Source organism: Apium graveolens, chromosome 9 (assembly GCF_009905375.1).
Source record: "Apium graveolens cultivar Ventura chromosome 9, ASM990537v1, whole genome shotgun sequence".
NCBI lineage: Eukaryota > Viridiplantae > Streptophyta > Magnoliopsida > Apiales > Apiaceae > Apium > Apium graveolens.
This window is the reverse complement of record NC_133655.1, coordinates 62,024,716-62,040,032: the sequence shown is the minus strand read 5'-3', so window position 1 is coordinate 62,040,032 and position 15,317 is coordinate 62,024,716. Positions and strand designations below refer to the sequence as shown.

At 38.8% G+C, this 15,317-nt stretch overlaps 1 non-coding gene across 1 annotated transcript; it reads right to left on the bottom strand.

Annotated features, from left to right (window-relative positions):
- Nucleotides 1-10,341: 10,341 nt before the first annotated feature.
- Nucleotides 10,342-10,448, bottom strand: LOC141687580 (small nucleolar RNA R71). The gene has a single exon (XR_012561074.1). It is a non-coding gene; the product is annotated as a small nucleolar RNA R71 (small nucleolar RNA).
- Nucleotides 10,449-15,317: the final 4,869 nt, after the last annotated feature.

Genomic DNA, 15,317 nt, shown 5'->3' with positions numbered 1-15,317 from the left:
AAGCATATATCGTATTAATTCAACCAGGGTTAATCCAAGAAAATCGGAGTTCTTCCAATCATCAAATAAATAGGATAATCAGAGTTTCATCACAATCATCAAGAGTACGTCAAAATAATTCTCATAATATTAAAATGGAGTATTCAAGAATGATATGTTCATCAATTCATCAATTTATCAAGTTGGGATCCTGGCCAGATAAACAATCGGTTTAGCTTACTTCCAAAAAGGAAGCATCATCATCAGTTCATCAAGTATCAGTGCAAGAATACTCATTTTTTATTAATGAATCATCAGTCAAATCAAATAAATCATCATTTAAATATCAAAATATCAACAGTGAAATAGTAAAGTATTTACTTACCGAGCACCGCTTAATTTATTCTCTATGAATCCCGAACTGCGAATTGATTTTACTATCGATCTTTTGTCCACTTGAATCTACACTGATATGGTTGCTAAAACTTGATTCTAGTTGTTACGAGCTTAGATTCGACTACTTGCACGCTAAAATCAGAGTTCGATAACGCCTTCAAATCCTCATTTGATTATGAAGAACACTATAAATATACATATTTTCCCTAGGTAATTATAAGATTTTATTGTTTGTTTATCATTATAAGAACAAGGTATCGTAAGGCTATTTATAGCTACGGAAAGATAAGATATGATTGCACGTGCTACGAAAAGATAAGATAGGATTGCACGTACTACGAAAAGGTAAGATAGAATTTTAATCAAAATAACTCGTATATCAAAAATATCTGGTTTATTGGTTTGCCGAAACAAAAATAATATCGTAAAATTTATACTGGGAACCGTATGAGTAAAACCGTACTCTGGATTAAAAAAGTCAAAACAAGGAAAATGCTCGAAATAATCAAATTAAGGTAAAAATGAGTTTTCCTGAAAATTCTCGGTGGTGAAAAGGTAAAAACCGTTGAAGTTGGACGATTCCCGATTATTCAAAATGATTAATATCTAATTTGAAAACTAAGTAATTAAATATATAAATCATTTATAAATTCATATAATGACATACAAATTGCTAGAAAAACATCAAAATTATCTATACTTTATTTTTGATATATAAAAATTAAAATACGCAAATTTTATCACATGTAAACATCGAACACAGATGTCAAGTAACACATAATTAGAATATTTATTCCATTCATTCCAGCTAATATTTATTTTAAAGTCGGGAGTGTTACATTCTTCCCGCCTTAAAATAATTTCATCCTCAAAATTTGAACTCAATACGAACCTTTTGATATCATATAGTACTACTCCTCCCAATATGTCTAAAATATTTAAAATAAAAAGAACTTAGCACTTCTTCTCATTTCGTTTCTCACGATCAGCTCAACGTTAGTAAGATCATCCAAAATTTCTTCCCTAAATCAACATCTCAGGGCTAATTGGTACACCAGATTCAGTCTCATCAGAATTTCCATCAGCCAAGTTTTCCTACAATATAACATAAAATATTAATTCTACTTCATTCTGAATACATGTCATGGTAACGATTATCGGGTACTACCCATATTATGATATACGCCACAAGAACGATCAATCGAGCACTACACACGTCATAATTGTTAGTGTATACTGGAAATATTTATTTAAAGTATGTACATTTATTTCTGGCCAGTTTATTTGAGAATTATTTGAATGTTTACATGTTGTCTAATATTATATATTGTGAACAATCTAGTATCAAATGGGATACAGAATATTAGATTGTTAAATACGGTTATATAATATAATAAGGTTCACAACACAGGTGGTGTTGGACAATCCACTGGTATGGCTGTAGTATTATTTAGATTAGTTTATATTGACTAATAAATAATACTAGTATACTTTGTGTATATTGAACATGATCAAATTTAGAATTGTTCCCTTAATACTGATTAAGAAGGAGAACTAAGATTCTATGTTATTATTAATGCTTAGGTTCTTAATCCGGAAATAGTAATTGACACGTGTATATTATTTACATGCTTTGATTTATATATGAAATAATTCTTTTGAATTATATCATTATATTTTGGGTGATGGAATTATATACATGGTGGATATTATTTATTGAAGGAATCCATGTCCTGATAATATTCGGGTTAATGATGTCCCCTTGAAAGCTCAAAAAGATTTAATTATGTGAAATCCTGCAGGTGGAATTTATTCTGGCATAATTAAATAAAGGTTGAGTGGATGATCAAGGATAAAAGATATTAATTAAATAAATTATCAGTAATTTATTTAATTAATGGACATATGATATTTTAAACATGGGGAATTTAATAAGCAAATATTATTGGAACTGAATTAATTAAATTACGGTATTAGGAAAGGTAATGCAAATATTAATTCTTTAGTGGATTGAATTAATATTTAATTACATTGGGCTAGGCTCAAGATGTAATTAGAAGGCCCAACCTAATTATCCATGGTCCCTATTGTAGCCTATATATATTCTTATTCTCTTCTTGCTTGGCAATTGTGTGAAAATATATTGTAGCCACCAAGGAGCAAGACGAGAGGATAACTTGAGAAGACGGAGGCCATACTTCGCTCAAGGGAATTTGGGAATACAATAGAAGAGCGTGGAATCAACCATTAACAAGGTAATCCTCTTTTCGTAATTTTTATCGTAAAACGTAGTAACACCCTAAGTCCGTGGTTCCCAACAAGTGGTATCAGAGCTTCAGGTTGTAACGGTCCATAACAATCTCAGATGGGCTCCAGAAGTGACCTAGGAAAGAGGCAGATGGGCTTGCCCCAGAAAGGGCTCAAGGAAAAGGCAGACGGGCATTCCAGTATGGGCCTAGGGGAGCAGATAGCCAGATGGACTTTCAGTATGGGTCGAGGGGGAGCCTGGTCACACTGAAGGAGGCAGAATCGACAGATGTCGGGCCCGATGTGTGAAGGGGGAGATTGTTAGGAGTTGTCCCACATCGTTTGTGGGAGGGGCAGTTTGCTAGAATATAAGCAGCCAGATAATTCCAATTAGTATGAGGCCTTTTGGGAGGTGCCCAAAAACAAACCCGTGCGGGCTCGGCCCAAAGCGGACAATATCATACTAATATGGAGTTAGGCATGCTCAGCAAGCCCAACAAGTGGTATCAGAGCCTGGTAATGGGTTCTACGTTTTATGATATAATGTCCATTTCGTAATTATATATGCGTGTATATAGTGTTTTGCTTGTATTGGTTTTGATGCAGGTTGTTAATCTACTATTATGGCCATGTATATTTTAATTATGTGTTTGGATCCCACGTGGTTTAATCGTGGTTGATCGTGTTAGAATAGATTTTACAAAATTAGTTTTGTATTAGATCTATTTTTTTTTGTAATTGTTCCGGGTATTTTGTAATAGTTATGTGCGATCGGAAATCAATTCCGGTAGTTTTTTGTTCCGCTGTGCGATTACAAGGGGCTGCTGTTGATGTTTGGATCGAACAAAATCAAAACAAAACTCACAGAAAAGCAACAGGCGCGCGCGCTGCGGCTGCTGTGGCAGCTGGGGCTGCTGGGACTACTGGGGCTGCTGGGGGCGTCGGGGCGCGCTTGGGGCAGATTTTTTTTTGAGAGCTGGATTTTTTTTTTCAAGGGCCATAATAGTGGAAAATTTATTTTAATTTTTTCCATTAAATTTTAATTATTGCTTTAATTTATTGATTATGTGTGTCGTTAATTATGTGAGTAATTCTTTTAAAATTGCATGTTTAACTTAATTAGGACGACATGGACATAAATTTTATTTATTGCTTTAATTAAATGTTATATGTTGCTAAAATTATGTGTGTATTTTGAATGCATGATTAGATATAATTATAACAACATAGGGCCCCATTTAATTTTAAAATTCCTCAATTTTAATAAAAAAAATTCTAAGTGGGAGAGGGAATTAATATGAAATTAAATCCCATGGTCTCCATTATTGGTTGTAGGTAATTTAACATAAAGACGAATATAAATTATATATACGTCACCCATCGTGGCATGTAATTTATGGTGTCTAGAATGTTATAGAAATTACTAGAACAAACTTCTTAAATTAATAAATTTTGAAAGGAATAAATATGGATTTTCTTTATTTCTGATTTGGGGCGATTTTGTCAAAAACGGGTTCATCGAACTTGTAAGGCTGTGGGTTTTAAGCGAGACCGATGTGACTCCTCCACTACCTGGAAATCAAACCATTGATGAATATTGTATTGAAGTATTCTATTCAAGGCAAAATTACGAATATTGGAAGGTATACACGCCACCCATCGTGGCGTACCAAGTTCCATAGATTTTGAATAATTTAAGATTTGATGATGGTATACACTTATCTATGAAAAATAATATAGTCCACCCCAACGTGGCATATTGTTTAGTAATAGGACCGAAGTAACATTTAAACAAAATTAGGTGGTATACATGTCACACATCGTGGCGTACCAGAAGCTTATGGTGTTTATATGTTAGTGCATTAAATTTTAATAATTATTAGAGGAATCAATAGATCTTAATAATTAATGCACCCTTATTTATGTGATGTTTTTATGCATGATTCTCAGGATAAAATGGGTTTTAATCCACTATTCACCATACTTAAGGATAACAAACTTACCGGACCTAACTATATTAAATGGAAACAAAATTTGGACATTGTGTTGACTGCTGAGGAGTACAAGTTTTGCACTTATGAACCCAAGCCTGAATAGCCTGCTGTTGATGCTCCTGAAGATGAGAAAGAGTATTATAAACGGTGGAGTAAGCCTGATGAAATATCGCGATGTTACATTCTGGCAGCAATGTCGGGTGTTTTGCAGCATCAGCATCAGTCTATGGCCACTGCTTCAGATATACTCTTTAATCTCAAGGAACTTTTTGGAGATCAGAATAAGGCTGCTAGGCAAGTAGCTATGAAGGCTTTAATGAACACTCAGATGGCTGAAGGCACACCTGTAAGGGATCATGTTCTCAAGATGGTGTCTCATCTGAATGAGATAGAGATCCTTGATGCTGAACTTGACGGGGAAACCCAGATTGACATTATCCTTATGAGCTTGTCCAAAAGTTTTGAGCAGTTCCGCTTGATTTACAACATGAACAAGAGGCAGTATAGTCTCGCGGAACTGCTGACAGAACTTCAGGCAGCTGAAGGATTATTTCGGCAGAGTGTTCAAGTGAATGTGGCTGAGAAAGGTTCTTCCTCTAAGCCGAAAGGTATTAAGAAGAAGAAAAAGGCTCAGACACAGAAAGCTGTGAAGGCAGTGGGAGTTCAGGGTGTTGTGAAAAAGCCTAAGGGAAAGTGCTTCAGATGCAAACAGTCAGGTCACTGGAAACAGGATTGTCCTCTTCCTAAGAAGACAAACAATACGGGTATGTCTCTTTCTCTAGTTACAAAAACATTTATAGCGGCTATATCTACGAGCACTTGGTCTGTAGATACAGGAGCCACTGATCATATTTGTAATTCTATGCAGGGGTTCCAACTATCCAGAATGCTTAGAGATGGTGAGATATACGTGTTCATGGGAGATGCTACGAAAGTAGCAGTAGTTGCAGTAGGAGTTATTCATTTATCTTTTAGTTCTGATAGGATTTTGGTTTTGAACAATTGTCTTTATGTACCTTCTTTTAGAAGGAATTTAATTTCGGTTTCTAAACTTGCTTTGGATGGTTATAATGTTTGTTTGGATCGTAATGTTTCTATTATGATGAATAAACGAATTATATGTTCTAACTCTACTAAAAGAAAGGAACCTTCTAGTTTGAACCAAACATATCTTTGGCACTTGAGATTAGGTCATATTAACTTGAGGAGGATTCAAAGACTGGTAGTAGACGGGCCTTTAAGCTCATTGGCAGTGGAGCCATTTCCAGTTTGTGAATCCTGCTTCGAAGGTAAAATGACTAATAGGCCTTTCAAGGCAAAAGGGAATAGAGCCAAACAACTGTTAGAATTGGTTCACTCTGATTTATATGGACCCATGAATATCCAAGCAAGAGGTGGTTATGAATATTTCATCACTTTTATTGATGATTATTCTAGATATGGGTACGTTTATTTGTTGCACCGTAAGTCTGAGTGCTTTGATAAGTTCAAAGAGTACAAAGCTAAAATGAAGAAGCGACTTAATAAAAGTATCAAGTCACTACGATCAGATCGTGGTGGCGAATACTTGCTTGGAGAATTTAAGGAATATTTATCAGAAAATGGGATAGAATCCCAGTTAACTGCACCAGGCACACCCCAGCAGAACGGTGTAGCAGAGAGAAGGAACCGGACTCTTTTAGAGAGTGTTAGATCGATGATGAGTTATTCGGATTTACCCAAGTCGTTTTGGGGACATGCCTTAGAGACAGCAGCTTATCTTCTGAACTTAGTACCTTCTAAGTCGGTTCCTAAAACCCCCTTAGAATTATGGACCGAGGATAAACCGAGTCTAAGACATATTCGAATATGGGGTTGTCTAGCACATGTGCTGAATAAGAACGCGGCTAAGTTAGAATCTCGTACAGAAGTAAGGTTGTTTGTAGGCTACCCCATGGGAACGAAAGGATATTTATTTTATAGTCCGAAGAATCGGGATGTCATTGTTAGCACCAATGCAAAATTCTTGGAGGAGGACTATATAATGAATCACAAACCCATGAGTAGTGTCGTTTTAGAGGAACTAGTGGGAGGGACAAATAATACCCATGAAGCTGTAGTACAAGTAGAACAACCACAACATAATGTACAACCTGTCACTAATACCACACCAGTGCCTCGTCGTAGTGGGAAGGTTGTTCAACAGCCCGATAGATTCATGTTTTTGGGAGAGTCTTCAGACTTGGTCCCTGGTGAACATGATGATGATCCCCGTACATACGAAGAGGCAGTACAAGACAAAGATGCAGATCTTTGGCAAAAGGCGATGGAATCTGAGATAGAATCAATGTATTCTAATCAGGTCTGGGAGCTCGTGGAACCACCCAAAGGTATAAAACCTATTGGATGTAAGTGGATCTACAAGAAAAAGAGGGGATTAGATAAAAAGGTGAAAGCCTGGAAAGCAAGACTTGTTGCGAAAGGGTATACTCAGAAAGAAGGTATCGATTATGAGGAAACCTTTTCACCGGTAGTCATGCTTAAGTCAATCCGTATTCTTTTATCTATAGCAGCTCATCTCGATTATGAGATTTGGCAAATGGATGTCAAGACAGCTTTTCTTAATGGAAGTCTTGAAGAAACCATCTATATGCAGAAACCAAAAGGATTCATTAAGGAAGGCCAAGAGCATCTGGTATGTAAGCTTAAGAGGTCTATTTATGGACTTAAACAAGCTTCTAGAGACTGGAATATTCATTTTGATCAGGCAGTCCAGTCATATGGATTTGATCAAAGTCCAAGTGAATCGTGCGTGTATAAGAGAAGTGAAGGTAATGCAGTGGTTTTTCCAGTACTATATGTAGATGATATTTTACTCATTAGAAACAATGTTGAGATATTGTCATCAGTAAAGGCATGGTTGTTCAAACAATTTGACATGAAGGACTTAGGTGAAGCGGCATACATCCTTGGGATCAAAGTTATAAGGGATCGCAAGAAAAGGATGTTGGCTTTATCTCAAGAGCCCTACATTGATGAAGTATTAGCTCGTTTTAACATGCAGAACTCCAAGAAAGGTTTTTTACCTTTTAAGCATGGAGTTGCTCTATCTAAGAAGCAGTGTCCTTCGACACCTAAGGATATAGAGAGCATGAAAGCAGTTCCTTATGCTTCAGCATGTGGAAGCTTAATGTATGCTATGTTATGTACGAGGCCTGACATCTGCTTTGTTGTAGGCATGGTTAGTAGATATCAGTCGAACCCAGGTCAGGAACATTGGAGTGCAATAAAAACTATACTCAAGTACCTGAGAAGGACTAAGGAGTATATGTTAATTTACAAGGCCTCAGATCTATTTCCTTTGGGATACACTGATTCAGATTTCCAATCAGATAGGGATAAGAGGAAATCAACCTCGGGATATTTTTTTACTTTGGGAGGTGGAGCCGTTATATGGAGGAGTGTAAAGCAGAAATGCATTGCAGACTCCACCATGGAGGCCGAGTACATGGCGGCCTCTGAGGCTTCCAAGGAGGCTGTATGGTTCAAGAACTTCCTTTTGGACTTAGATGTGGTACCTAATTTGCCTAGGAGCTTGACGGTGTATTGTGATAACACTGGTGTTATAGCAAATTCAAAGGAACCGCGAGACCACAAAGCAGCTAAACATATTGAACGTAAGTATCATCTCATACGAGGAATCGTAAAGCGAGGGGATATAGTTGTGGCTCACTGATAAGTGGCATTTTATCACACTTAGAACATCTTAAAATGGCTTAAATTGGTGCCTTGAAATCAAGTATTTTGTGTATTTCATGCGTTTTTCTAGTGTTTATGCATTTCAGGGTATTAGTTGCATTCCGGAGGAGTAATCATCAAGAATAAGCCTTGGCATGTGTTCACCATTGCGAGAGGAAAGAAATGGGCAGATTACGGCGAAGAAACGGAGCAAACTCAGGAATTTTCCAGAAGGGTCCTGAGCGCCCGCTCAGCAATGCTGAGCGGCCGCACAGAAAGCTGAGCACCCGCTCAGCTATGCTGAGCGGCCGCGCAGGGTCGGGAAAAAAGACAGTTTATTTTAGGACTTCTACTTCTGTTTGGCTTCCACTTCTATGTAATCTGAGTTTTATGGGACTATTATATAAGTAGATTTGGAGACGTTTTCACGAGTGAGGATCGTGGTATTATGCAAGGAGCGAAGGAGATAAGGAAGAAGACCGTTTTAGCACACAGCAACGAAGAGGAAGCATATTTTCTGGTGATTCTTGTTTCATTGTAATGTTGGATGCTAGTTTTCTTACTTGAACCTATTTACTCTTGTGACGTACTCTGATTTAATATAATTAGTTTAGTTATTATTTTCTTGTGTTTGTTTAACATGATTTCATATGAACCCATGATGACGATAAGTGCTATTATGGGCTAATCGTGATCATGGGGTAGCAACGGATTTACTATGGAATTCTTTAGTTAATTGTTTAATACTTTAGTGTGTGATGATTGTATGATATCTAGTATTGGTTGTGCGTATTTGTCTTATGTGCGTCGCGAACATATAAGATAGGGTGTTAATCTCTTGTGAAGCGATGGTGGATCTCGAGGTTTAGAACTTGCCATGCTAGCATAGGTTCATGTATGATGTGCATGATTAGTGGGTAACTCTAACAGTTTTATTTGCCCTGTGTAATCAAAAGGAATAACTTGTGCTTAAATCGTTGTGTTGTCAATTCCTGTAGACATATAGGAACTCAACATAATTGATGACTATTCAACTTCTATCTTAATTGTGGATGTTTGGTAGAATGGTATTAGTACAATGAAAGTTGGCTTTTATCAGTTTCGTGTTATTCGATTAGTATCATCACTGTCACATGCTAAAGGTAATAACAATAGCTATTGAAGGAAGTAGTAATGAAGTTGTGATCTCATGAGTGTTTTAATATTGTTAAACTGAAGTGTTAATTAAGTGATTAATTAAGTAGTTAATTGTAGTTAATGTTTAGTCAACAATTCTAAGTGTTAGTGTCTTAACATTGAGAAGTAATCCTATATTGGTGCGTGAGTTTAATTAGACAATAAATTAGTCCGAGTCTCTGTGGGAACGAACTATAAAGTATTCTATATTAATTGCGAACGCGTATACTTGCGTGAATATTAGCGCGTGTTTTCGCCCTAACACTCATTGTTTCCGATTGTGTTTTAGGTACTTTAGCGAGCGTTTATGCAAACTCGTTCTCGTACTCGCAAGAGGACTTTAGACACAGCTGAGGAGACAGACGAAGTTCTTGATTTTCCGGAGAAGTTAGATTGTGAAGATTCGGATTCAGGAACTGAGCGGAAAGAACCAGTAAACATAGGTAATTGTATTATTCAGGTTGATCCAGCTCTTATGGATTTTTCTCGGCCAAAAATTGATGACATTCAGTCAAGCATTCTTCATCCGGCTGTTCAAGCTAACACCTTTGAAATCAAGCCGGGCACTATTCAGATGGTGCAGAATTCTGTTTCTTTTGGAGGAGCTGCGACTAAAGACCCCAACATGCACATAAGGAATTTTGTCGAGATCTGCAGCACTTTTAAGTATAATGGCGTGACTGATGAGGCTATCAAGCTGAGGCTTTTCCCATTCTCACTGAGGGACAAAGCTAAGGACTGGTTACATTCTGAACCAGCTGGGTCCATCACTACGTGGCAAGATCTTGCGCAAAAGTTTCTGTTGAAGTTTTATCCGATGGCAAAGACTGCTGCTATGAGGAGTGCTCTTACTCAGTTTGCGCAGCAACCTACAGAATCTATGTGTGAAGCTTGGGAACGCTACAAGGAAATGTTGAGAAAGTGTCCACATCATGGAATGCCTGATTGGATGGTGATCACTGGTTTCTATAATGGTTTGGGGGCCCAATCTCGGCCCATGCTCGATGCAGCAACTAGAAGCGCTTTATGGGCTAAAAGCTATACTGAGGCTTATAATCTTATCGAGACTATGGTTGCAAATGAGCATCAAAACCCAACTCTGAGGATGATGTCTGGTAAGGTAGCAGGTATTTTGGAAGTCGATGCAGCCACCGCTATTGCAGCACAGCTTCAAGCGCTGTCAATGAAGGTTGATTCTCTGGCTACATATGGAGTTAATCAAATAGCTATGGTTTGTGAGCTTTGTGCAGATTCTCATGCTACGGATCAGTGTTCTCTTGTCAACGAATCTGTTCAGTATGTGAATAATTATCAGTGACAACAGCAGCCTGTGCCAGCTACCTATCATCCTAATAATAGAAATCATCCAAATTTCAGCTGGGGGAATAATCAGAATGCTATTCAGCCACCGTATCAGCAAGGTATGAGTAAACAGTTTAACCCACCTGGATTCCAGCAAACACAGCAGTATGCTCAAAGGCAATCATATCCTCAACAGGGAATTGCAGTTGCACCTACTAGTGCTGATTTTGAGGAACTTAAGCTGTTATGCAAGAGTCAGGCAGTTTCTATCAAGACCTTGGAAAATCAAATCGGTCAATTAGCCAATGCAGTGCTCAATCGTCAACCTGGCACTCTTCCCAGTGACACGGAAGTACCAGGCAGGAAGGAAGCTAAAGAGCAAGTCAAGGCTATTACCTTAAGGTCTGGAAAAGTTGATGATGCTGAAAAGGCTAAAGAAGGAGAAGCTGAAATTAGAGATGAAGAAGCTAAGAAAAGGAGAAAGCGGCGGAACCAAGAAAGACTACTGTTGAACACACTATACCTGAGGGTAATACAGGGGAGAAACAGCTCTATCCTCCACCACCTTTTCCTAAGAGATTGCAGCAACAAAAGCTGGATAGACAGTTCGGTAAGTTTCTGGAGGTGTTCAAGAAACTTCACATCAATATACCTTTCGCTGAGGCTCTGGAGCAAATTCCTAGTTATGCGAAGTTTATGAAGAGTATTCTTTCAAGGAAGGTGAAACTGGATGACCTTGAGACCGTTGCTCTCACGGAAGAATGCAGCGCTGTTCTGCAGCAAAAGTTACCGCCAAAACTGAAAGATCCAGGTAGTTTCACCATTCCTTGCACCATTGGCAAGTTGACTTTTGACAAGTGCCTTTGTGATTTGGGAGCAAGCATCAATCTGATGCCGTTGTCGATCTTTAAAAAGTTGGATTTGCCTGATCCAAAACCCACATACATGTCTCTACAATTGGCTGATCGTTCCATTACTTACCCATGGGGCATAGTGGAGGATGTGCTAGTCAAGGTGGATAAGCTCTTCTTTCCTGCAGATTTTGTTATTCTGGATTTTGAGGAAGATAATAAGATTCCCATAATCTTGGGAAGACCTTTCTTGGCTACTGGCCGTACCTTGATAGATGTGCAAAAAGGTGAACTTACTATGCGGGTACAAGATCAGGATGTGACCTTCAACGTATTCAAGGCAATGAAATTCCCTACAGAATATGAGGAGTGCTTAGAAGTGGATGTGATTGATTCTGTGGTTACTTCGGAACTCGATCGCATGCTAATGTCTGATGCATTGGAAAAGGCCTTAGTGGGGGATTTTGACAGCGATGATGAAGATGGCAATGAGCAATTACAATATCTGAACGCTTCTCCCTGGAAGCGAAAGCTGGACATGCTATTTGAATCTCTTGGTACTTCTGACCTCAAGAATGCTGAAGGAAAGCTCAAACCATCAATAGAGGAAGCACCTACCTTGGAGCTCAAGCCATTACCTGAACACTTGAGGTATGCTTTTTTAGGTGATGCATCTACTTTACCTGTTATTATTGCATCTGACTTTTCAGGTAGTGAGGAAGACAAGCTCTTAAGGATTTTGAGGGAATTCAAATCGGCTATTGGATGGACCATAGAAGACATCATGGGGATCAGCCCTTCATATTATATGCATAAAATTCTGCTAGAGGAAGGTAGTAAGCCGACTGTTGAACAGCAGCGCAGACTGAATCCTATCATGAAGGAGGTGGTGAAGAAAGAAAATCTGAAATGGCTGGATGCAGGCATCATTTATCCTATTTCTGACAGTTCGTGGGTGAGCCCCGTACAATGTGTACCTAAGAAAGGAGGTATCACTGTGGTAGCAAATGAGAAGAATGAGCTCATCCCCACTCGACTAGTTACAGGATGGAGAGTATGCATGGATTATCGAAAGTTGAACAAAGCCATGAGGAAGGATCACTTCCCTCTTCCGTTAATTGATCAGATGCTTGACAGGTTGGCTGGTCACGAGTATTTTTGTCTTCTGGATGGCTATTCAGGGTATAATCAGATTTGTATTGCACCAGAAGATCAGGAAAAGACTACCTTCACTTGTCCATTTGGCACGTTTGCTTTTCGCAAAGTTTCGTTTGGGTTATGTGGCGCCCTGGCCACTTTTCAGAGATGTATGATGGCTATATTCTTTGACATGATTGGAAATAATGTCGAGGTGTTCATGGACGACTTTTCCGTCTTTGGACATTCGTATGATGAATGTTTGAATAATCTTCGCGCCGTACTCAAAAGGTGCGTGGAAACTAATTTGGTGCTCAATTGGGAGAAATGTCATTTTATGGTGCATGAAGGCATTATTCTTGGGAATAAGGTCTCTAGCAAGGGTCTGGAAGTGGACAAGGCCAAGGTGGGAGTTATTGAAAATCTTCCACCACCTATTTCTATGAAAGGAATCCGTAGTTTTCTTGGTCATGCGGGTTTTTATCGGCGATTCATCAAGGACTTTTCAAAGATATCTAAGCCGTTGTGCAATTTGCTTGAGAAAGATGTGCCTTTCAAATTTGATGATGAATGTTTGGCGGCATTCGAGACTCTTAAGAAGAGTTTGATCACTGCACCAGTTATTACAGCACCAGATTGGACAGAGCCGTTTGAGATGATATGTGATGCGAGTGATTATGCGGTAGGTGCAGTTCTGGGACAGCGTAAGAATAATCTCTTTCATGTGGTCTACTATGCGAGTAAGACCTTAAATGGGGCCCAAATGAACTACACCACTACGGAGAAGGAGCTCTTGGCTATAGTCTTTGGTTTCGAGAAATTTCGATCTTATCTGCTTGGTACTAAAGTAACAGTATTCACTAATCATGCGGCCATTCGCTATCTGGTTTCCAAGAAGGATTCGAAGCCGAGACTCATTCGTTGGGTTCTCTTACTTCAGGAATTTGAGTTAGAGATCAAGGATAGAAAAGGTACTGAGAATCAAGTAGCTGACCATCTCTCTAGGTTGGAGAATCCCGATTCTACTTACTTCACAAGATAGGACATTAATCAATGAATCTTTTCCGGATGAGCAGTTGTTTACAGTTCAGGAGGAAAAACCATGGTTTGCAGATATTGTAAACTATCTCGTCAGCAATATAATGCCTCCTAATTTGACCTCCGCTCAAAAGAAGAAGTTTCTGCATGAGGTGAAGTGGTATATATGGGATGAACCATATTTGTTTAGACATGGAGCTGACCAGATCATCAGGAGATGTATCACGTTCTATGAGACGGAGGGGATATTACGAGACTGCCACTCCACGGTTTATGGTGGACACTATGGTGGTGAGAAGATGGCAGCTCGTATTCTGCAAGCAGGTTTTTTCTGGCCTACTTTGTTTAAGGATGCTCATCAGTTTGTTTTAAGGTGTGATCGTTGCCAAAGAGTGGGAAATTTGACGAGAAAGGATGAGATACCGTTAAATGTGATGCTTGAAGTCGAGGTCTTTGATGTTTGGGGAATCGATTGCATGGGGCCTTTTGTCTCGTCCTGCAATAATCAGTATATCTTGCTGGCAGTCGATTATGTCTCAAAATGGGTAGAAGTCAAAGCTTTACCGACAAATGATGCAAAGGCAGTGCTAAATTTTCTTCATAAGCAGATTTTCACAAGGTTTGGAACACCTCGGGTAATCATAAGTTATGAAGGGTCGCATTTCTGCAACCGTAAGTTCACTTCTATGATGCAGCGTTATAATGTGAATCATCGAGTGGCTACTGCCTATCATCCGCAAACAAATGGTCAAGCGGAAGTGTCTAACAGAGAGATCAAGCGCATTCTAGAAAAGGTTGTTTGTCCGTCAAGGAAGGATTGGTCTTTAAAGCTCGATGAAGCTGTCTGGGCTTACAAAACAGCATACAAAACTCCACTTGGTATGTCCCCGTTTCAGTTGGTGTACGATAAGGGATGTCATTTACCTGCGGAGCTTGAGCATAAGGCCTACTGGGCGTTGAAAAAGTTGAACCTGGATTTAGATGCAGCTGGTAAGAAAAGAATGCTTCAGCTTAATGAACTTGATGAATTTCGACTTCAAGCGTACGAGAATAACAAAATGTATAAGGAAAAGGTGAAGAGGTGGCACGATAGGAAGCTACATCCTAAGTTATTCGTGCCGGGGTAACATGTTCTCTTATTCAACTCTCGTCTCCGACTTTTTCCTGGAAAGTTAAAATCGAGGTGGTCTGGACCTTTTATTGTCAAAACTGTGTTTCCACATGGAGCGGTGGAAATTTTTGAGAATGATCCGGACCAAGCATTCAAGGTTAACGGTCAGCGTTTGAAGCACTACTATGGGGATATGGCAAACCGAGAAGTGGTTAGTGCCATTTTGTTGACTACTTGAGAAAGGTATGCAACGTTAAGCTAATGACGAAAAAGAAGCGTTGCGTGGGAGGCAACCCATGATTTGTTATTACAGGAACCCTTAGAAGTTAATAACCTATCCAAAAACACAAAAAAATCAGAAAAACGGGG